We start from the raw sequence: 25,939 nt of genomic DNA, 5'->3' as shown, positions 1-25,939 counted from the left end.
CATCAAAAGATTTTTGTGTATGACTGCGGGCATATTTTTTCATGTGCAGTAAAGATGAAGAACAAGGGATCAAGGCAGAGTCAGTTCAACTTCATTCATGAGGAGACCACATCCTCATGGCAGCCCTTAGAAAATATGGTAAATGATTGTTTGTTAAAGGGGGCCTAAACAAGATGAGAGGACAAAAGCCTGGAATCAAGTTGTCCTGGACGTTAATGCAGTCAGTGGAAAAAACTGTACGTTAACACAGTACATGATGAGGGAAAATGATATGGTAGCATATGATACAAGCAAAATGCAACTGCCTGTACCAGTATGGGAGGTGGGGGGGGGTCAACAATTATTCCATTAACACCAGATGAAGAATACCTCCTGTCCATCTGTGAGGATGGTCTATCACACAGAAGGTAATGGCATTGGAATAATCAGAGGTGGTGTGGACATTGACTATTACCAACGTCTGCAGCAGTAACACTTACCTGCTCAGGAAGATTGGTTTGAAAACAGTGACATATATTTACATAAAGAATTGAATGCTGATGTAATCATTACATTAAATACATGATAATTACTATCAATAGGCAAACCTTCTCCATCTACACAGAATGACAATGAAGGCAATGTGCATGGTAAGTGCTCCCCTGCACATCCTTAATAAACATACAGTAATGTATGCTGTTTCTTTATTAGTAACATTTTCAAATACTTTTTTTAAAAGCTCAGCAGCAGAAGCAAACAGTTCTGCTATACTAATAAATTTGGAGGATATCAGCAGCAAAATGGCCATTGAAGATGATGATGATGATAGTAACATAGTTACCTTTTTCAAGCAGCCTGAGGAAAGTGGCACGCCTTCCCCAAGTTTAATGGCAGGAAGTCACACCCCAAAACATGTTAGTAACTCTAAAATGAAAAGAAAAAAACACCACTGCATGAGTGCACCAAGCAATCCATTTAATGGAGTTATAACAAACACTAAGCTCTTTCACCCTTTAATCTTTAAGGGCTTTGACAGAGTAAGGCCTTCCATTGTTACAACACCTTAAGTAATCACAGGAAATCACATAAGTAGTGATGTCATCAATTAAATATTTAAAAACGCAGTACAAAGATAACTTGTGTTACTTAAAAACAATCATCAGTACATGCAGCAATGTTAAAACCATCATAATAAATTTTGAATGTCCACAGAAAGAAGTTTAAAATTGATAATTATTGTGCTGGTTTAGTTTGTCTATAACTTGGATGACCTTAATCTCAGAATACCACTGAGTGAACAACTTCCATTGATGCCTGGCAGAACTATGGCATACAATCTAAGCTGACATTCAGTCTATAACTTCTCTAAGTTCGACTTAACATCCACTCCCCTCTCAGTGGGTACTACTCTATCACGAAAAAAGAAACCTCTTAAAATTGGTACAATTCAAACTGTGTGTATAAAGTGCATTTTCACTTCTATGATTCTTTATGTCCCTCAAATGTTCATTGATCCTTTCTTTTAGCTTTATAATACTTTTGCCAACATAAAATGTTGGACAGCTTGTGCATGTGGAAAGGTAAACTACCATTTTAGTATTGCAGTTGCAATGTCCAGGGCAAGGTAAACTACGAAAATAAGTCTCAATGGCTACATAGGGACTAACACTGATATAATTACACATCTTACACATATTGCATTTGGTCATATTAGATATATGTTTGAATTTTAAATCTTTCTCTCTCTGAAATATATCCTTAAGATTCTTACCCCGGCTGTATACCATCTTGGGTCCTTTTCTCAAAATGGCTTTAACGTCTAAACTATATATTCTGTCCCACCAGTCAGTAACAGAGTTTTTTTTTAAGTTTAGTAGCTTCAGGGTTGTAAGGTATTTATTTTATTTTATTTACATTTGTTTACTGGGAAATTCCGAATGGACACAGGACCTTTTTCAGTGGAGTCCCTGGGAGAAAAGCTCCACAGAATGACATGGTAGATGGTAAACAATAACAATCAAGGTAGTTATACAGTAGAGTTGATCATGACATGGAGAAATACAGGAGCAAATTAGGTACAATTGAGTAGTAAGCCTGAGAAAAAGAAATAAAACACAGTGCTACAAATTTTCTAAACAGTAACTATATAACAATAATAGACTAAATGAATAACTAAATCCTGAAAGGATTAACAAGCAATAAGTAATCTTCAGTTCAGTTTTATAGTGATTGAGGGGATACTCTATATAAATCTGGGAACGGAGAGATGGGTTAAAGGGGGGGGGGTTAATTAGTCGGGGTTTGGACAAGGACAAAGCCAGTGAAAAATTAAGTGAGATTTACATGCAGTCTTGAAAGGACTGCAGGAAGGAAGGGTAGTCATGTTAGTGGGAAGGTTGTTCCAGAGCTTGGATATAGTGCAGGATAATAGTGACTCAGGAGGTGATTGATTATGTTGATTACACATACATGAGTGTGGATACACCGTTAATACCAACGGTGTTTGTTATCCCAAAAATCCACAAGAGTGTGACCCAACCCACCCTTCAGACCCATTATCTCGGCTGCTAATTCTAAAACTGAACCCATTGCCTCTTACATTGATGTATAAGTCAAAACAATTTTAACTAAAAAAAGTTACATTCTTAGGGAGTCTTGGTACTGACTTGAAAAACTCAGAGATTTGACCTTGATAGTGAATTTATTTTCAATAATTCCACATGACATAGGAATGGAGTGGTTTGGTGATACTTTAACTAACAAAGATGGCTTTGACAGTGTTAAAAGGAATTTAATCACAGAACTTATGGAAGTTGTATTAAAAAACAATGACATTAGTTTTGAAGGAGAATATTTTCACCAAGTAGCAGGTGTTGCATTGGGAGCAAGATGTGCCCCTGTTTACGCCAATTTAGTATTGGCAGAATGAGAAAAACGGTTTGTTTTCCCATCCCCATATATGGAAAAAGCTTTAATTTGGTTGAGATTTTGGATGACATAGTGCTCCTATGGAGAGGTACTGAGGAGGAGGTAGTATCTTTTGTTGATTATCTGAATAAGACAACTACATTTTTGAAGTTTACCTATAAAATTAATGGGAGAGAAATTGAGTTTTTGGCATTATTATATAAGAATGAAAACAATAACAAACTTGAGTCCACAATTTTTAGAAAAAAGACATACTCAAATTCTATGTTAGATTTTCAAAGTTGTCATCCCCATACCAAAAGAGAAGCGTTACAAAGAGGCAAATGGTGAGACTAGCAAGACTGGTTAAGTGACAAAAACAAATTTGAAGAAGAATTATACATCTTGATTGGCATGTTTAAAGAAAGAGGGTACCCCCTTAGGTTACTTTTAAAGATTAGAAATGAAATTTTTCAAAAAAAGCGACAAAATATTTAAACCTATTCTTTCTATGGTAGGAAGGTTACCTTAGAGAATGAACAACACAACTAGCCATGATAAGGCATTGGTTATACCTTACAACCCTGAAGCTACTAAACTTAGAACAGTTGTTACTGACTGTTGGGACAGAGTATTTAGTGTAGAAGTTAAAGCCATTTTGGGAGAAGGACCCAAGATGGTGTACAGCCTGGGTAAGAATCTTAAGGATATATTTGAGAGAGAAAATTTTAAAATACAAACATATATCTAACATGACCAAATGCAATATGTGTGAGATGTGTAAATATATCAATGTTAGTCCCTATGTAGCCACTGAGACTTATTTTCATAGTTTACCTTGCCATGGACATTGCAACTGCAATACTAAAATGGTAGTTTACCTTGCCACGTGCACAAGCTGTCCAGCATTTTATGTTGGCAAAACCATTAGAAAGGTAAAAAAAAGGATCAGCGAACATTTGAGGGACATAAAAAATCATAGAAGTGAAAATGCACTTTATACACACCATTTGAATTATACCAATTTTAAGAGGTTTAATTATTTTGTGATAGATAGAGTAGTACCCACTGAGAGGGGAGGGGATGTTAAGTCAAAGTTAGAGAAGTTAGAGACTCAATGGCAGCTTAGATTGGTTGCCATAGTTCCACCAGGCATCAATGGAAGTTGCACACTCAGTGGTATACTGAGATTAAGGGCATCCAAGTTATAGACAACCTAAACCAGCATAATAATTATCAATTTTAAACTTCTTTCTGTGGATATTCAAAAATTATTATGACGGTTTTAACATTGCTGTATGTACTGATGATTGTTTTTAAGTAACACAAGTTTTTTATCTTTGTACTGCGTTTTTAAATATTTAATTGATGACATCACTACTTTTGTGATTTTCTGTGATTACTTAAGGTGTTGTAACAATGGAAGGCTTTACTCTGATGAAGCTCTTAAAGGTTAAAGGGTGAAAGAGCTTAGTGCTTGTTTTAAGTCCATTAAATGGATTGTTTGGTGCACTTGTACAGTGGCATTTTTTTTTCATTTTGAAGTATTTGATGCTCCTTGAGCATGTTTATTTCATTTTTATCAGTGTTAGTAACTCTGCTGGAAGGGACTGTGCTTCATAAAGTCAAGCACATGGTGAGATTGCACTCATGCATGTACATGGGGGAAGCATGCACCTATACAAGAGTATCTCCAAACCCAGACGAGCACTTTCTGGAAGATGAAAGATACTGAGAGGTAACAGCATCCACAGTGACACTTGTACAAAAGAAGTCAGGTGTAAGAATTTGTTACAGCTTCCCCTGGAAATACATAAAGCATTGGCTACTCAGTAGCAAATCTACTGCAACATTGTTAGGGATTGAAGCACTGCCATTGAGAGTCAGATGGAAATGGTCAGGGACCTCTGGTGTATATTAAAGGAGTTTCAACACTACTTGTAAGTGGCATAGTGTATAGATGATGCCATGATCATGTGTAGTATGGTGGCACACCATGCATCTGTGGCCACCTCTGTACATACCGTAGTTAAGACTTACCCAACTTAAGCAGGAGTCAGTCATGGAATATGCAGTGGACAGAGTACTGTCCAGATATGTGGGAGCAGATCACATGAGATTACAAGAGTTTCTCAATAAAGTATTGTAATTAGCCAGGAGAAAAGCACAATAGATTTCTACCAGGCTACATTAGCATTCATGTACACTTAGCAGAACCTCTCATTTGAGGTCCTAATCATGGTCCTGCAGCACTATCAGATCAGTGTCTGCAGAATCACCTGCTTCAGTTAGCTCACAACATTGGACCAACTCACTGTCCAGCTCTCAAGACAGCCCCTCTTCCAAATCACTTGCACCATCACCAAGTCTATGTTTAGGAGATGCATATGACACATTTGCACCATCAACAATCCTATCTTTAGGGGATGTGAATGACACATTTGACCTTGTCCTACTGTGAATCAAGTCTGACATTTCTGTGACTTACAATTTGACCTTCACAAACACAGATCAATGCCAACTCCAAAGGGAATAAGTTATTTAAAAAAGGGGGGATTAGGGCACATTGTAACTGTATGCATTTTATTCCTATAATGGCACTACTCAACACCTCAGGGAACTGTAGGAAGAAGTCTATATGTCATAACATAAGACTGCGGTCATTAACACTGTCTTAACATAAGACTGTGGTCATTAACACTGTCTTAACATAAGACTGCAGTCATTAACACTGTCTTAACATAAGACTGCAGTCATTAACACTGATGCTCTATGTATCACCATTCTTATAGCTGGGAGTTACCTACAACTTAAAAATACTAAAACACAATTTTTCATGCAAACACAGTAATGAGAAAATTACAGGTTAAAATATGTATCCCACAACTTAAACAAACTGTGCTGCCACAGCACCCTCACTATTGCACAAATTATGATACTTTTTGTCAATGAGGCCACAGTTTATTATGTAGGACAAAATAAAATAATCTGATTTCCAGTACCTTGGCTGACAACATACTTTAAACTGAGAAAACATTGTATGATATAAAAAAAATACCATACGTTTTCATTCCAATGCAAGGTATCAGCTCATGTTAAATTTTAAATTAACAGATTTTACTAATAGAACCACTTGAGAACATTCAGTATGTGCATGCTTAGGTAAACCACTTCAATAGTTTGTTGTGCAAAATGGTTAAAAATGTGACTATTACGTATATGATGCCTTACATCACTGAACAGGAATTAGTAAGCAGTCAGGTATAACTTTTACAAACAATAATATGAGTAACGGTTCTGAAATAAAAAAAAAATATTATTGAAAAATGAGCCAAAATGTCAGAAGAATAATGGCAGTAGCTATGCAGTACACACAGGTACCCACAGTCATCACTGTATATTACACTCTATGTGTTTTTACAAGAAAGGAAACACTACCTTAAGTGTCATGGTCCATAGTTCTGGACTAGACACCACCTCTTTAACTGCACAGCTGTATGTCGTACATGGACCTGCTGCATGGGGTCCATTACTACTGTTGCCTGGCTGGTCATCATTAGTCATAATGGGACTGGAACTGGGAGCTGCAGTGACAACATGAGTCACTTCACCACCAGACTGGTGCATGATCATGAAGTGTAGAATGCAATATGGAATAAACTTCCTGTATCACTTCATCACTTCATCAACAGACTGGTGTATGATCATGAAGTGTAGAATGCAACATGCAGTAAACTTCCTGCATCACTTCATCACTTCATCAGCAGACTGGTGCATGATCATGAAGTGTAGAATGCAACATGCAGTAAATTTCCGGCATCACTTCATCACCGGACTGGTGCATGATCATGAAGTATAGAATGCAACATGTAGCAAACTTCCTGTAGCACTTCATCACCAGACTGGTGCATGATCATGAAGTGTAGAATGCAACATGCAGTAAACTTCCTGCATCACTTCATCACCAGATTGGTGCATAATCATAAAGTATAGAATGCAACATGCAGTAAACTTCCTGCCTCACGTAATCACTTCATCAACAGAGTGGTGCATGATCATGAAATGTAGAATGCAACATGTGTTAAACTTCCTGCCTCACTTCATCACTTCATCAACAGAGTGGTGCATAATCATGAAGTGCAGAATGCAACATGCAGTAAACTTCCTGCATGTAGTAGTGGGTCATATTGAATGATTCTTAAGGAAGCCAAAGACCCTCTCAATGATAATATGGGTCTTGGACAGAGATATACTGTAGGTCTCTTCTGCAGCTCCACTTGGGTTTCTCACTGGACTCCAGTGGATGTCCACACAAAAAAAAGATATATAGAGAGATATATATATAGAGAGAGAGGAATGGTGGGACAAGACAAAGAAAAGGTGGTTTAATATTCAGCACTGCATTTTACCATAAAGTAACTACTTAAATAAAATTGAAAGCAAGAGAAAAATATTTTTCCACTTACCAATAACATGACCACTGAGCATCCTACCAGATAGTGTGTCAGGTATGGAAATCATGTGCAGTGCCAGAATGTTGGACAGAGATGTTATTAATGCACTCCCATGCACCACATACATAATCTGGCAATTAATGTAATCACATGTATGTTCTAATCATACATATTTTGTGTGGAGTTTTTTTTTCAGGATCTCAGCTGAACATGAACTATGCTTAGTTAAACTATTTCAGTAAACAAATGCTATATAAATAAAATAAGCAAACTTTGGTGAGAAACAAGCAACTCAAAAAGAAAGGAAAAATGGATTATCTGATGCGATAGCACTAATATTGACAAAAATGTAATTTAATAAATAAAAAGATATGATGAATGGATAAGACAGGCAATAAATACAAGTTTATGCAGAAAGGAGTGGGAAATATAGGTAGAAAAGCAAAGGCCAATATTTAGCAGATATAAGCCATGTAGCTAAGGGGATCAGATATACAGATTCTGTAGTCCATAAGAGAGGAAAGAAAATAAAAATAAAAAAAAAAAAAAACTATAGTAAAACTTTAGGTCTAAAAAAGATATGGGAAGAAGTGGATTTTTTTTTTGTCAGCCACCATAACTGACATGTGGCCTCTGGCTTCTCCACTGCTCCTCCTCTTCCCCAGGTTGCAATATGGGAAAGACACTAGCTATGTCTTTTTACCAGCATGGTCAATTCCATCTTGATATGAAGGTGTCTCAGACATTGGCTGTGAACTCCGTTATGACTGAAGCAGAAGAACAGAGAAGACATTTATTTATTTTGTTTCTTTATTTGATATTTATTGACTAGGTAAGTGGGTTGGTCTATTAAATGTTTTCAACCATGACACAGGCATAACAGCATTAAATTGTACAGATTATACATAATACAGTATATGTGCAATAATGTACATTTTTACATAATAAACATTGATAATAGTGTAGTTCTAATTAATGCGAACAAAGTACATGCAGATGTCAGAAGCAGTTATTAACAAAGCATGAAACATTTGGTCATTGTGTACATTCAGATAGCGGAAACAATTTTATGTAATATATATTAGACAAAGAATGCATTCAGGTGAAAATAAATAATTTTATATACAGAAACAAGTTTTGCAATGCGTGATGTTTGTTATAGTTTGTATATGGCTTGCTGTTACTGCTGGCTTTATCTGAATACTATTAACTTTTGTCTCTAAAGCAATTGCAAGTGTCTTCCTTTTGTTGGTGGCTGAGTAGAGTCTTTTTGCATTCAGGTGGTAGTTTTTTCCAGGGGGCAGGTCTTGATCTAGAGAATGTTTTTCTCCTGTTGAAGTTCTGAAGTGAGGGTAGACAAGAGTCATGATGTTTTCTTGACTCCCCTTTAAAGGGTAGAATTATTCCATTAATGGCAACGTTTTGCTTAATGCTGGACATTAAATATCTCTTAGCTCACTGCCTTATGATGAACTCCTCAGGACATAAAATAAGTAATTGTAAGGGATGCTGTTTACATACCTGTCATCAGATTTGTTCTTATCCATGGCTGTTATCATATGAAAAGATAACAGCCAGGATAGGATTATGGGACAGTAACTTATCATCTTATCATCACAACACTGCTAATGATATTTACTTAGAGGCACATTATGCAGTGCTTATTTCTTTTAATAACACATACAGTTTTTATCTTTGCCTTAAGTGTACCAATGTGTTCCTTTACCATGTAAGTCCAGGCCTGGTTTAAATACTGGTTTAAATATGGTCCAGCTTTTTTCATTTCAATAGTACTTAAGACATATTCCAATATATAACACATAATAAACATTAAAAATGGTTTACATCAACTTAAATTCTTTTCAGCAACAAAATGCAACTCAGGTTTATACTTGATCATTTGAAGGTGTCATTTAGAAATACAAAAAGTCTTTCTGATGTCTTAATTTCCACCAAGTTGAGAATGAGAAAGCTGGAGTAGTGTCTGTGGAGAGGTTTATCATGCAAAGTGGTTTACCTGCAAGTAAGTGTTAAAGTCAAAGTAAACAGAGATACATGGTAGGATTTATGTCTTTTTGGCCTCCTTGATTCAACTAACGCAGTACTTATTTGTGGTTTACTGTGTCGTGTTATCCAGCTAAATTCTGTATAAGGAAGGCTGCTCATAGGATCATTTAGAAATGCTGGAGCATGTGACAGGCATTTGAAAAAATTCTTCTAGGAGTTCATTAACCTCATATCTCCACACAGCTCATAACAGAGACCTTGAATATTTGTGATTTTTCATGTGTTTACATTTTGCACTGTTAAAGAGTTAAGAAGACATGCTATATTTTAAAACATAATGCTTTGTCTGATTTTAAGATTATTTGGAAGTCAGCTTGGGGGACTGAAAGGTGTTGTTAAATGTTTGGACAAGGGATAGGGAGTGAGCAATTTTTAGACATATGAAATGTTTCTATCCATGTGATATAGTTCAATCCCTGTTTCATTAAACTTCATCTAACTAATTCATCTAATTACACATATTTGGTAAAGAAATTTAAATGCAATGGAAGGGATTTTAGCTGTTAGTTCTTGAAGATCTATATAGGCTTAAAACCAAATAGTTTTAGGAATAAACACATATTTACCTGCCCATAATCCTGCTTACTTGGTAGTGATGGGAATCCACAGTACCCCTTTTTTTTTTTAGGTTCATAGATTAGTACTAAGCTAACTGCCATTGCTAGCCATTTTAAGCCTAGTCAATTATACCTTGTGAGACTCAAACCCTGCACTTTGTGTTTGTAAAGCAAACACCTTAACTATTAGGCCACCCTCCATTTGGTAACATGACCAAAAAAAAAAAAAAACAAAAAGGAGCTATAGATGTAATACATTTAGATTTTAGCAAAGCATTTACTACTTTACTTTAGAAAATGTACTAAACAAATTAGACAGCCATACGTCACTCATTAGCCAAGAATATGGGTAAACATGCTAGCAAGAAGGATAAACAGTACATTAAAGGCAGAGCTGGATCACATTCAAATGGGGGACTAAGCAAGGTCAAGGAATGCCCCACCCCCCACCACAAAGCCATTCCAGTGTCCCATTACTTGTTTCCTTCTCTCTCCATTTACCATAAACACTGTTCAAACCTGACAGTTTGCATACAATTTTCTGCTTTACTTTTCCAATGTTTACAGAGATCTCTGTTTAATTAAAAAAAAAAAGTATATATAGATATATATATATATATATATATATATATATATATATATATATATATATATATGGGAACACTTCACATAATCGAAATACTGAAATCTCGAATGTCATATGGTCGAGACCATATGATCGAGATTTTAGTAAATCGAAGATGTGTAGTGTGTAAAAATAAGAGTTTACTTACCATAATACATTGCGTGCACACAGAGGCAAGGATTCTTGTATGCTCTGTGTGTACGTAATGTTTTTTTTCTTTTTGCGGTGTTGACAGGAAATGAGAAATCTCCCATTTTGCGCTTCCACATACAGCGCAAGACGGGAGATTTCCCATTTCCCCACTGTAGCACGATCTCGGAGTTGGTATATTTAAGTAGGGGGGGTGTGGGGGGCACAGCCCCCACATGGGGGGTGCAGGGGGGTGAAGCCCCCTGCAAAAGCAAAGTTTGTCTTTTTTTTTTTTTTTTTGGTTTCGCTTCAGAAGTTCGAGTTTACGAAACTCGATCTTTTGCTTACGGTTATTTGCAGTTTGAGATTTTGTAAATTCGAGCTTCTGAAGTGAATCCATATATATATATATATATATATATATATATATATATATATATATATATATATATATATATGTATATAAGAGAAAGGGACCAACATTTGAGAAAATAATAGTATCTAAAGTTTAGACATTCAGGGTATTAAATCAAACAGCAAAGCAACAGTTCTTGCAAGTTCTGCTACAAAACACCAAATTCCTAAAAGTCAACATTCCTAAAGCACACACACACACAAAAAAAAAAAAAAAAACTTGAAAAACAAGGGTGAAACACCCCTTTTTTCCTTGTTTTTTTTTTTTTTTTTTTTTGCATGGGGGCAACAGTCCTATATCCCCAAAATTATATACCTTGGTGAAACACTCCTTTTTTCCTTATATATATATATATATATATATATATATATATATATATATATTTTTTTTTTGCAATTGGGCAACAGCTCCATATCCCCAAAGTTATATACCAACTGAATGGTTGCACTGACACTAACTCAATGAAGAAAGAAATCTCCCTAAAGAAGCGAATCATTGTGGGTGTATAATTAGAAATCACACCAGCAGTGAATTTCTGCTGGCAAAAAAAAGCCTTTTGTGCTATGCTATTCATCTTTTTTCTTCCTGCGGGGTACTGATGCTATTTATAACATACACAGAGTTATCCTTAACCAGTCTCTCGCTATCTCTTTCTACTTTCCCAACACACAAACAAACACAAAAGCACATAAGTAAGAAAGAGGAAAAATTATCCAAAACTGGGGCACAGTTGAAAGCATCTATAAATTCCTACATACATATACATACTAAAATAGAAATCCTGCAGCAAGTACCGTGAGTTAATCCTATAAATCATGGTTCCCCAGCACACATTTTTAGGACTATGCATATACACATGTTCTTTGATTCAATGGATTGCTTTCAGTTATATTTCTTGTTTAATACAGCAACATTTGCTAGTGTGTGTTTAAATCCACCAATATCCTTACTCAACAATTACAGCTACTTTATTGACTATGTACACATCACACATCCGATTGTAGTAAAAATGGCCTCAGTTAAGTATTCCAGTTTGCTTTACTCAAATGCACACTAGTTCTGCAAATAAAGACTAATGACTTTTTAACTCTATCAACTCAGCAGGCTCAGTCATTTTTATCCACAGACATCTCTCAAACACAGAAATTACAGCTACATTGTTGAGTGCATCCTTCTTAAATGTCTGTGTAAAAAAATAAATATGTAAGGCAGTTTCCAAGAATCAGACTAAACTTAATTGCTTTCCCTCATTTCTGCATCATTGTGTTCTGTACTGTAGTGGTGAATCTGCTGGTGAGACAGCCACACCCCCACCCACAGGCATTATACTGCTGAAGGTGAAACTACATTAACACATTAACATTTTTAATCCTGGCAGTGTAAAATTTCCCTGGAAAAGCAAATAAAAGCTTTTAACAATAAAATTAAATGCTGTCACTCACATCAGATATTTAGAGTTCAAAGGCCTTACATTTGTATCCAGAAACGTTCTACCTCATTAATTGTATCTGGTGATAAATCATCTGTGGGAGGGGGGGTTACTCACTCCATTTACATACCTGATTGGTCCTCCCCTCATCGCAGTTGTTCTCCCAGTACTTTTGCCTTTGTGGCTCCTAATTCAAAATCACTTCTCTACACCATGACCCAAGTGAACTCCTCTCCAACCAGTTGCTTCACTGTACAGTAAGACAGTTTGCATTTTTGAATTTTGTTAACAGAAACAGACTATTATAAATGTTCAACACTATATTAATGTATTAACCGCCAACATCCTTACCTTCACAGACTAAATCCTTTCCAACAGATAGTTTTTCATAAGTGCATACACCAAGTGTGGACCCCGCTCAGGCTCAAATTCTCTCCTCTAACTTACCCCTAATTCCCACCTACCCCCACTTTGTCTACATTTATACTACCCAGCCACAGCCAGTCAGTAATACTAAACTCCTCCCATCCAACTTAAACATGTAGCCCTTAAGATTCCATCATCATTTAGCTCCCTATTACTCATCACTCCTCTCTGTAGCACGCTTTCATCACTACTTCCGTGTTACTTCCAGTGCATATATAACCACTAACTGTTTTCACACATCTTACATATCTTCTGTCTATTCCATCATAAAACATATATTACTTGCACAATCCACAATTTCTCTCCCAAACTACTTATCCTATGTCTATCACTCCCAAATTAGGTAACAATAACAGTATGAATTACTTAACTATAGGCTTGAGTCTACTAGTGCTATGTCTTAGCCACCTCCCCTTTTACCAAAGGTACCACCTCTACACTATCATCTCTCCAACTAAGTACCTACCAGATAAACGCACCACCACATAAAGTTAATGTCATAATAACAATCAACATCTATCAGGACACACTGCATCTCTATTTCAAACCTAAACCACTAAATGTACCATCGAGAAAACTTAAAATAACATCACCTGCTAGAACAACACTAAACATTTCTGAAAGCTCTAGTTAGCACACATCACTCTTAACCAGTGGTGATAATCACCCTAATCCAGGTCTAATAAAACTCATCTCCAAAGAAAACAAAGTCAATAGTACTGAACAAAATCAAAAGGCACCTTATCCATCTAACAGTAGTCAATTAACTTTCATTAGTCGAAATGCTAGAAGTGTTTGTAATAAAATCACAAAACTCCATACTTGGATAGGTGTTCAAAAACCTAGCATCCTAGCCATAACAGAAACATGGCTACAACCAAATATTAGCAACACTGAAATATTACCACCAAGCTATATCATAAGTAGGATTGACCAAACTAAAAGGAAAGGTGGTGGTGTAGCAATAATATACCCAGACTGTCTCAACCTAATCCCTTATAACACCCCCATACCACAATTCAATAATGCAGAAATACTTATTGCGTTCCTGAAACTAAGCAAACACAAGCAAATCTGTATTATTACCTTATATATTATCCCAGGCAATAATATCAATATATAAGACATTTTACACTGGATCTCAACTTCCATCCCTCATGAAACAGCTATACTAGGAGATTTTAATACTAATTGGTTTGACCTTATATCTACCTCCCCTAAATTTAAAATAAATCTTTTTGGATATAAACAATTGACACAAACTCCAACATACTTTAGTAAAAACTCAAATTCCATACTAGACTGGATCTTAGTATCTGATCCCACTTAATTTACCTCGTCTAGTTCCCTATCAGATCTTGTCAGTGACCGATCCCACTTAATTTACCTCGTCTAGTACCCTATCAGATCTTGTCAGTGACCATCTCCCTATCTTGATGAAATGTCACACACAAAAATCCTCCAAAACATCAAACTAAAAAAACTAATCAGAACACAACCAATTTTAACCCTCAGACATTCAACAATATCCTCTACACAACAAATTGGAATATACTAAGAAATATCCCACTAGATGACACAGTTTAGAAATGTAATTCACTATTTCCTAACACCTTAAACAAATTAGCACCCCCCCCCCCGAAATAAAAGAATAAAGAACAAGAGATGCACCCTGGTTAACTAACACTATAAGTAGACTAATACAGGTCTATATCAGATAACCAAAACTGTAATAGTTCGAATCACTAAACATTGAACACTAGTGATCAAACTATTAAATGTTCAAATACCTGATAAAACAATTTTTTAAACAAAAAAAGGGTGTGAGCAAGGGAGGCACGCCCCCCCACACCCCCCTACTTAAATATACCAACTTTGAGATTGTGCTACAGTGTAGGAAATGGAAATCTTCCATTTCCACACTGTAGTGCACTGAAGTGAGATCTTGGAGTTGGTATATTTAAGTAGCAGGGGGTGTGGGGGTGCAGAGGTCCTTGCTCTCCTGCTTACACCCTTTTGTTTTTGTTTTCTTGTTTTTAAACATTTTTTTTAGCAATTTGAAGTATGCATACTTTGAATAAATAGAGTTCAATCTTTAATGATTCGAACTATGCATACTTCGCTAATCTGATATATACCCGACTAATACAAACTAAAGACAAATCCTGGAAAAAGTGGCAGACAAACAAAAACCCCACAAACCCCCCAACAATATAAAAGTCTTCTTAAGCAGGCCAAAAGACAGACAATCTGTACTACAGCAAACACTGAAATAATTGTAAAGCCATTCCCAAGAAATTCTGTTCAACCACCAAGAAAGTATTGCAACCAGAACAAAAATATAATCCCAATCCATGTCCAAATAGTACACCTCTGGGCACTGCTGCACAAGTTAATACATACCTTGTAGACAGCATAACATCTACTACAAACTAATTTAGTCATAGCACTGCAGATCACAAACAACAAACAACGATTACCTCCTCATTTACACTTGTATCTACAGCCTATATAAAAAAACTCTTACGCAAACTAAAAATCTGCTCTGCCACTGCAGATAATCTACACAGTGAATTCCTTAAGATAACAGCAAGTAACATAGGATAACCCATATCCATACTCCTAAACAGATCCATACAGGAAAACCATATCCCCAAAATCTGGAAAAAAAATCACATGTCATTCCCCTTCATAAAAGCAGCTCCACAGACATCAATAATTTCAGACCAATAGCTATCCTATCTCCCCTCTCTAAAAATCTTAGAAAAATGCATCCACAAGCAATTCCTGCAATACCTTAACCAAGAAAAACTTCTAGTTTATTTATTTATTTTACATTTGTTGACTGGGATGGTCCGACTGGATACATGTCCATTTTCAGCAGAGGCCCAGGGAGAAAAGCTCCAAGGTACAAATAGAAAATACATTGGATAATACATATTAAATACAATTACAGACTCTTTCAGATAAGCAATTTATACAATTTCACATTGAATAAAATGTGTTAAACACAGCTACGTTCAGATGAGCAATTTATACCATATCACATAAATTAAGATTTAATAAGGAAAAGACCTAGAAATTGCAATTCAATTGAGTAGCAAATGAAAATATTAGCATACAGTAATCTGGAAGGTTCTATTCTGGTTTGGAACAAGGACATAGCCAGTGAGATGCAAAATACTGTTTTAGCCTTTTCTTGAATTGACTTAAGGTGGGTTCTACAGTAATGTCAGCAGGAAGTGTGTTCCAAATTTTACCAACAGAGTTAGCAAACAGAGAGACATCAGCGGAATTGTTGGTTTTGACAGTTTGGACTAGTAGTCTGTTAGAAGATAAAAGTGTTTTAAGGTTGCTATAGGGGTAAATAATACTTTTTGAGTGCAGGAGTATTTTCAGGTTGGTTAAGTACTTTATATGCCACTATCAGCTGGTTGTAATGAAATAGGCAAGACAGTTCTGACCACCCAAGATATTTTAGGTTGTTACAGTGGTGTGTCCTGTAGGGCATAATGGTGGCAAACCTGGCAATATGAGTATAGCAGCTAGATAGTTTACTAAGTTCAGTTTTGCTTAAGTTGGTGAGTAAAGGGGAAGCATAGAGAAGTGTCGATAGTAAATGAGACCATGCAATGGCAGTTCTAGAAGGTGGGGTTAGGAAAGGTTTAATCTTGTATAGTGACCCAAGCTTTTTATTGATGGTTTTAATAGTTTGATTGACATGCAAATCAAATTTAAGGTTATTGTCAACTATAACTCCTAGGAGTTTCGTATTTGAGTCTGGGGAGATTGTGCTGCCATTATTAGATTTTATGGAGAAGGATAAAGCAATGGACCGACTAGTGGGGAAGAAAAGCAGCAACTTTGTTTTATTGGGGTTTAAAACCAGATGATGATCAGAGAGCCAAACAGTACTGTCTTTGACCCTCCCACAGCACAAATACAGCTCTTATATATTATACAAATACAGTGAACAAAGCCAGAGATATCAGTCAACCTTTCTCTGCCATTGACCTATCAAAGGCCTTTGATACGGTCGGTCATATTAAACTACTAGAGCAAATGTCAGCCTTAGGTCTAACACCAAACACCCTAAACTGGTTCAAGAGTTATCTCACTGATAGATGACAATCAGTAAAATGGCAGTCAGTGCTCCCACCTTTTCCTCTGTCTGCACTGGCATCCCACAAGGATCAGTCCTTGGTCCTCTTCTCTTTAATATCCTTACAAATTGTCTTCACACTTGCACACAACATGCTTCTCTCATTCAGTACACTGATGACTCAACACTTACATGTACTTCCAACAACCATGAACACCTCAACCAAATTACACAAGAATCCCTCACTGCCACTGTAAAACAGTTGCAAAACTCACAACTGCTTAACCCAAAAAAAACAAACTTTTACTTTTCTATCCTAAATCTGTCTCATGAAAAATACAACTTTAAAATATACTCCCTCAATGATATCATTATAGAAGTGCTAACCAATACACAACTATTAGACATAAGCATAGACTACATCCTTAAATTTGATTTACACATACAAAATGCCATCAAAAGCACACCAAAACTATGCTTACTGTACAGAGCTAGAAACGTCCTGTCATCCATATCCAGATACATGCTTGCAAATAGTTAATTTCTGCCTTTTCTTCTTTACAAATCCCCATCTTCCCTAATCTTTAAATCTCACTTACTCAAAAATTTGTAACAATGTTACTATAAAATAGCCAGATTTGCTTCAAATTCTCACTGCCACCACTGCACTGCATTGAAAACACGTAACTGGGTAGAACTACCCAGCTACCCAAAATATATTCAGCTAATCACCACACATAAAATCATTAATTACCCAGTCACCTGCCCAGTCTTATATTCTATACTACAAAACACTTCCCAAAATGACCCCTGTGATCAAATAACCAAGTTCAACTCACTGTTCATGAACCAACTAAATCAGCAGGTATTCTCTGTAGTCTCGCAACATAGCTAAAATATGGAACACTATACCCACATCTATAAGGACAGACACACATCCCTCAACTCCTTCACACGCTCTGTTAAAAACTATATAGAAATTACATGACTCTGCTCATGTTCTACACCATGTTAATCAATTAGCTCCTTTATATGTAACTAACAATAGGGTCTATATTACGTGATCGAATGCTAAGGTGATTGAACACCTTGACATCGACCATGTAACATCGAACTGCAAAACAGTGAACACCACCGGACAATGTTACCGTAGGCTAAAAAAAAAAATTACTTTACAGCCATACTAAGTGGGGGGGGGCACCCCCCAACCCCCTAACTAAATATACCAACTCTGAGATCCCTCCACAGTGGAGAAAATGGCAAAATCCAGCGAACAACCAAGGTAAATCTTTCCCTGCATTAAACTGGTCATTCGCTTTTTTTTGCTTTCGATATTACGTGGTTGATGTTAAGGTGTTCAATCACGTAATATAGACCCCTAACAATATTACCCTCCATCATGTTATTATATTTTATACAACTGATAATTTCTTGCCTCTTTGACCACTACTTTACACTACTATTATCACTTTACAGTCCCCTAACTTTTCTTTCTCCGTTTTACTTCTTCCCTAGCCATACCCCACACTTTACTAATAAACACATAAGTTTCTATCTCCTACTTTCTCTCTCCTGTAATTCCTCTCCTCTCTGAACCCTGTACTGTAAAATATGTATACTAAGTACATTATAATAAACAAAATTATTTAACTACCACACAGAATCATACCGATCTGAATCATATTATTGTAACGGACACTTGTCTCATGTATAGTCCCCTTAGTAATATCTAACGTGTGTAATTAATGTGCAAGCATGTTTTATCTAATATATGTAAAAAGATGTGCTATCCATTATTGTATATTCTTTCTTGCATGTGAAAACATTCATTGTTGCTCTGTAATAAGCTAATGTAGCTAATGTAATATGTTAATTGTCTTTGGAGGTTTTTATCCCCGGGCCTCCGCTGAAAATTGGGCACCCGGTCAGACTTTCAAGGTTAACATATGTCAAATAAAATAGATATATAAAATAAAATAATAACAATAATGATCAGAGTCACATATTTCAAATTTGCTTCACACAAACACACAATAGCCAAAAATATTGCAACTTAATTCAACCACATATACAATTTACACACACGAGCACATTAGTTCTGCAAAGCCAGATTAAAGGCCATTTAGAAATGGCAGATGATGAGCATAAGGTACTTTCATCCACAGAGACCCTCACCCCTGCCAGCAATGATAGCCACTTTGTTGACTATGCACACACCATATTGCTATGAAAAAATCAACTACATGTACTTTATCTGTAGTGTCAGATGAAATACACAAGAAATGACTAATTCTACATTAAAGGGAACAATCAATAATGTAGATGCGCTGGCTGGCAAACAACTTTCATTTCAGTGCTTCATCAATGAATGCAGTGTCTGCTGCCCTTGAAGAATAAGCGGCCTAGGTTACTGTGTTCTGGTGCTATTGCCATATTTCCTGAAATAGATCAGCTATGCAACAGGGAATGGCTGGCAAACAATAACAATAGGGTCATAGCTACTAGACATGCAGTCCTAGAGAGCATTAAGGAGCATAGCCCAAATTCTTAACTTTTCTAAAGCACTGTCTGGTTAAGTGGCTTGCTCAATGTCACACAATAACTAAATGAAGGTAGAAAGATTCAAAGCCTTCATTCTTGCCACACGAAGCAGCTTATTAACGACTTGGAGCTTTAGTCTTCTGAGATAACTGCCAGAGAAACAGTGTTTTTTTAAACTAAATACTGACATTTTTTACAACCCAATCTTGTAGAGAAGACTGTATCACAACAATGTGCAACAATGACTACATAACAGATGCAGAAGATCAGATGGTTCTGATCATCACTCCTAATAATGCAGACTATATGACTTGACAAATGCAATTGGTGGATGCTGTAAAGAAGGTATTGCAAAATATATTAAAATGTAACATGTTTAGACTACTAAAATGCAGCATGCTTAGACTGTATTACATAATCCAGGCCTATTAATGAATTAATACGTTCTTTAGTGTAATAAATAAAGCAAAACAAAAACAATATAAACACTGCAGCAGCTTTTTTTGAACATCTGACAAATTATACAAAAATCAGAAACATTACAGAATGCAACGGACTATTTTTTCTAGGCAGGGGGTCACATGCTTGCTGGATACCTACATCTCATTTTTGGACTCTTTATGTCTTCTTTATCAAGAATAGCTATCTCATCTGACATCACTCAGCATAGCTCTGATCTACTTCAATAGCTAATAATGCTGTATTGCCACTGCATATACCACCAGAGTCAACAGAGATGGATTGGGGAGAAATGTGGCCCTGTGCAAAGTAAAAGATCAGACTGGGACTGCAATTCTAGTGGGAGCAGAAAGGTATCCTGGTCTGCCCAAGCTGGGAAACACACAAGTGAGCTTAAAGTGACAATTACATGTCATAGCTAGTTGCTATCTTTTCACTTTTGGGCATCCAAAATGTGTTTTTACATTAAGAAGACTAGGACTGCTATTCTTGTGGCAGTACTAAATTAGCCTGGCCAATCTGAGTTGAGAAACACACAGGAGGCTTAAAGTGAGATTGTTTCATCAGATAGAGGGTTTTTTAGGGACTTTAATCTGCACTTGAGCAATACTTTTGCTGTAGTTTTACATTAAGAGGTTCTCTCTGAGTTGAGAGGTACTCCAGGGAAACTAAAGTGTAGCTATTTATTGGCCAGAGAGCTCAGCAGTTAGTTTTCAGCTTTTTCTGTCTGCTGTAATTTAAGAAAGTTTTTGTGGAACTTTTTGCTGCTCAGTGGTGGTTAGCAGTACCCTGTACAGTAGCAAACCTATAAAGCTAGTACTTCAAACTTTAACCCATAGCACAGAAATACTTTGGATGGTGCTAAACTTAGGGCAGCTAGATATTGTCATACAGCATAACAATCATAGCACTATCTAACATCTAGCCTTCACCCTGGACACCACTCAGGTGCCTCTGTTAAGCCAAGACCCCAAAGCATAATAACCTAACCCTAACACAGGACCTGAAAACATGGATTTGCAATTTCCAAATGTCTCATTGGCCAGCTTGGTAGATATGGGCATCCTGAGACAATCTAACAATTGTCTCATGTACTGAGACAACCTTTTAATCCTTAAAGAAATGAACACAGTATCCAAGAGACGTACATACACAACTTCCTTGGAGGCAAAAATTTTGCTTACAAACAAGGTTGTCAAACACACACACACTATATCCTTCGCATATATCACTTACCATACACCTAGACCTTCTTGTGCTGAAACACTTAAAAGAAACATTCCCAAACCTCAAAGGCATCCTAAGCTTTCAAACTGCAGCACCCACCCTCAGCAATCATAAAAGCACACAATAAAAGCAACACCTAATACTACACATAAGTCTACACCCAAAGATCCCCCAGGAACAAAGGTCATAAATGGCCTAAACAAGAAACTTCATAGCCTTCAAGCTCTCCTCACTCTGGAAAATGCAAACATCTGTGCCATTACCGTGACATGGTTTAAATCTGAAAAATGTACTCCAGCCATGGAAAGCTAAACTGCCTTCCACACATTTAGACCAACAGCAGCACAGAGAGGGGCTATAGTTGGAGGTGTCTCAGTCTACATTAACAAACAAATGTCAATAAATTAATAAAAATAAATAAGTCTTCATAGTCAAGGTTCCCTACCATGTACTGGCCAACTACAGGTTGCCCTCTGACCCACAAAGCTCACAGATCTTACCTACACCTACTAGAGGCACTCAACCATCCAACCAAATACATTATTCATGGGAGACTAACTACCTCTTTATAGACTGGGAAATGTACACTGTCTTATACTCACAAGCACAATGTTTCCTGAGCTTTAGCAACACAAACACCCTGGACCGGAATGTACTCTCCGGTCAGAGAATCAAATATATTGGATCTAATACTCAGCAACATGGGAGAGCATTGCACTCTTCATCCCCATGTCACATTGGTGAAATTGCACCACCAAACTGTCTCCCTAGAAATGAAAATAAAAATCCAAAACAGCCACAGGAGTACTAAAGGTTCACAGTGGTAGAATAAAATCTAAGCAATGGAGAAAATGTAAAAACCCACTGGAGCCACCACAACAGACAAGAACAAAAACTTTTATTAAAACAAAAAACAGATAAGCATTTTTGAGCTGTTGCTCTTCATCAGATCTAAAACCCAATGCATTCAAACCCTATTTAAAAAAGCAAACAGCCAAAAACAATCAGTAACAGGGTCTATGCCCCCTTAATATAGGTTGTAAGGGCATGCAACCATTTAGACCTGGTTCATGATTTGCTTGTAAATCAGAAATCCATCTTAGCTCAGTTAATTCTGTGTAATGTTTTATGTCTCCACCTCTCTTATTTTCAAATTGTATTTGTAGTACCATGAAAGAATATGCATGTCCTAGATTCAAACTAATATGCTTAAATAATGCATTATTTCTCACTTCTAGTCTAATGTCACTCATTTGCTGTACTGTTTAAGCATCCTATTGGTCTTCCCTATATAGAACACCATACACAGTGAACACTTGGCTAGATATATGACATTTTTAGTCTGACAATCTGCATACAACTTAGGGGCATATATTTTGCCAGATACTGGATGTTTAAAGGTATGGGATGTACTGATGTACTGATATCCTTTACAATTTCTACTTAGAAAAGCGCCTTCCCTCATACTTCTTGGTAACAATAATGGTGGATTAACGTTTTTATGTAAAATACATTTTAGGTTCAAATTGTTCATATAAGTGAACCTGGGATGTGCCCCTACCACGTTCTTTAATCTATCATCAGTATGAAGAATTTTCCAATTCTTCATGATCACATCGTAAATACTAGTCATATCACTATTATAGCATAGAACCATTCTAGGATGATATACATTAACTAATCTCAAGCCATTAATGTTTGCTCCATCATCATGATTTGTTTAAACCAAGGCCTTGCTTTATTGCCCCTCCATCCTTTAGATATATCTATCAATTTATGTGCTATCTTCTCTGGATACCCCCAAGATGTAAACATTTGCTGCATGTTAACAATCTGCTTTTCATAGATATTATCTTCAGTCCATAGCCTGGATATCCCTAAACTTTGCCCACTAACAATATTCTTATAAATGTGTGGGGTGCATACTGTCATATGTTAGAAGACTGTTTCTCCAACAATCTTTTCTTTAAACCCTGGTCTGTATTTTTCCAGCCCATCCTTATATATTTTCACATCTAAAAATCAATCATTGCTGAAGAATAATTCACAGTAAATTAAAAAAAAAATCTGTACTATCTTCCAAATATATGACAAACAAATATAAGTACTCTACTGTATCATCCCAGAATAGAAATACATCATCCACAAATCCTTTATACAACTTGAGTTGTTTATGCCATTGATGATTATTAGACATTAATGTTATCATTCTCCCATTGTGCCAACTACTGATTGGCATAGGTACTGGCACATGGGGTACCCATGGCAACCCCTGACCATTGCCAATAACACTGATCATAAAACATAAACAGATTATTCTATAAAATCAGCTCAAGAAAAACACATGCTTGCAAAATAGTTTGTTTGTCCAAATAAGCATGTGCAGAAATAAGTTTCACTGCTGATATACCATATGGGTTAGGAATCACAGTTAGCAAACTGTTAACATCTAAAGTAACAAATAAAATATCTTTCACGGATCCTGTAAGTTCATAAAAACTATACAAAGAATGCAAAAAAACATGAAGTGTCCATAACTACAGCTGGAGCATATATCAATACTTCTTTTAATTTCTTCTCAACTCACATTGACAAGAATTCCATTGCCCAGCCTTGACCTGATACTATGGGTCTGTAAGATGGGTTAAGTGGATTCTTGTGGATTTTAGGGAGACCCTTTAAAACCTATATAATCAGATGTTCTACTATAACAAATTTAAATATATCCTCTGATGTAGCACATGACAGCAACAAATCACATAAAGAAGTTTTTACATGCTCTGTTATCTTTTTAACATGTTTATAATCTACAAGCTGATAAGTAGCATCTTTACACAGCATTGTCCACATACCCTGTAAATAAATGTCCCTATCTAGTACAACAACCCCCCCCCCCTTATCCACTGGTCTAATTATAATGTCCAAGTTTGTTTTCAACTCATTTAGATCTTGGCTGCCAGACTCTGTCATAAATATATATATATATATATATATATATATATATATATATATATATATATATATATATATATATATTTAAATTAAATAAGCTGCTTTGAGGTTGACATACCTATCAAAACTAAGCCCAGATATAACACCAAAAAAAAAAAAAAAAAAAAAAAAAAAAACAGGATATATAACAAAATTAAACAAAAAATGATGGCCAAAATCAGAAGGCTTAACTGTAATACAGACCAGAGTCTCTGGTTCAACTGAAAAAGAAACTAAGATGTCTAATAAAGTCCAACAAGGCTAATTACATGGTCAGAATAGACTCCTATGCTAAGGGCAATCGCAAGACCTTCATCTATGTTAGGAATGTTAAAGTTAATAATCAGCAGAGTACAGAACAGGGCGTAAATAATACAACCTTCACTGACCAGGGTGACATAGCAAACCTACTAGCTGATAAATGTAGCTTTAACTTCACCCCCACTCCCTCCTCACTACCCCTTGTGAAATCCCTTCTAGCTTATTGCCCCCAACTATCAAGAGAGAGCAAGTCCTGAGATGCTTGCTAAGGGCAAAAACACTGCTTCAATGGGCCCAGGCAATTTCCCTGGTTGCCTCCTAAATAGCCTAAAACAGGACCTATCAGGACCACTTAAAACACTCTTCAATTACAGTCTCAAACCAGGTTATGTGCCAGGCGAATGGAAAGCCACCATCTCTATTTATAAGGGTGGGCCATAAACTGACCCTAGGAACTACAAACCCATCAGCCTGATAAGTCTAATATGCAAAGCCATGGAATAAATGTTCAAGGATATGATCAACAAGGCCATTGACAACCTACAGACACTGGACAACTGCAAAACAAACACATAAACACACAAAGACATACTCGGAGGCACTGATCAAAAATCTACCAAAACTACAGAGGCCTCCAAAGCAGACACCCAAGCAACTGCCACCTCAAGACATAAGACATGCAACACATAGTTCTCAAAGTCAGTGTGCTAAACAGTCACAGCCCTTAAGGCCAAACACAATGCCAGACACACTTGTTATAGGTGACTCCATAGTCAGACACACTGACGTCCCACTCACCAGACTGAACAAGGAGAAGATCACAGTAAGCTGCCTGTCAGGCGCTAGAATCCGCCACATAACACAAGCACTCAGGTCACTCCACAGCAAGTACAAGTATGACTCAGTCATTGTCCATGCTGGTGTGAACGACCTGAGACATACCTCCCTGGACTACATGAAAAGAGACATAGAGGAGCTCTCAGATTATGTAGCCCAGGCCGGTATGACCCTGACCCTGAGCAGTATCCTACCCTCACCAAGAATGATGCCACAATACAAAGACAAAATGATCAGCTTTAATAATTGGCTTAATTACTGGTGTCATTCTAAGGGGATCCAATGTCTGTCTGCCTGGGATGACATGCTTGACAAGCCACGCTGCTTCGCAAGGGACGGCTTGCACCTGTCACACCTGGCCTTCCGGGTATTGACAAAGGCTCTTGCCACCCCCATAGTGCCTTTTTTAGGCAAGGCTCAAATGATAAACCTACCGCCCTAGAAAACAAAAATGGAGAAAAACTAAGGGTAATACTGCTCAATGCCAGAAGTCTAAACCTCAAGATGCACGCCCTCGAAGCCCTCCTCAGTAT

The sequence above is a fragment of the Protopterus annectens genome, chromosome 12.part0, assembly GCF_019279795.1.
Source record: "Protopterus annectens isolate FY-2018-M chromosome 12.part0, PAN1.0, whole genome shotgun sequence".
Taxonomy (NCBI): Eukaryota; Metazoa; Chordata; order Ceratodontiformes; family Protopteridae; genus Protopterus; species Protopterus annectens.
The sequence above is the reverse complement of the archived record's forward strand: the minus strand, read 5'-3'. Positions refer to the sequence as shown.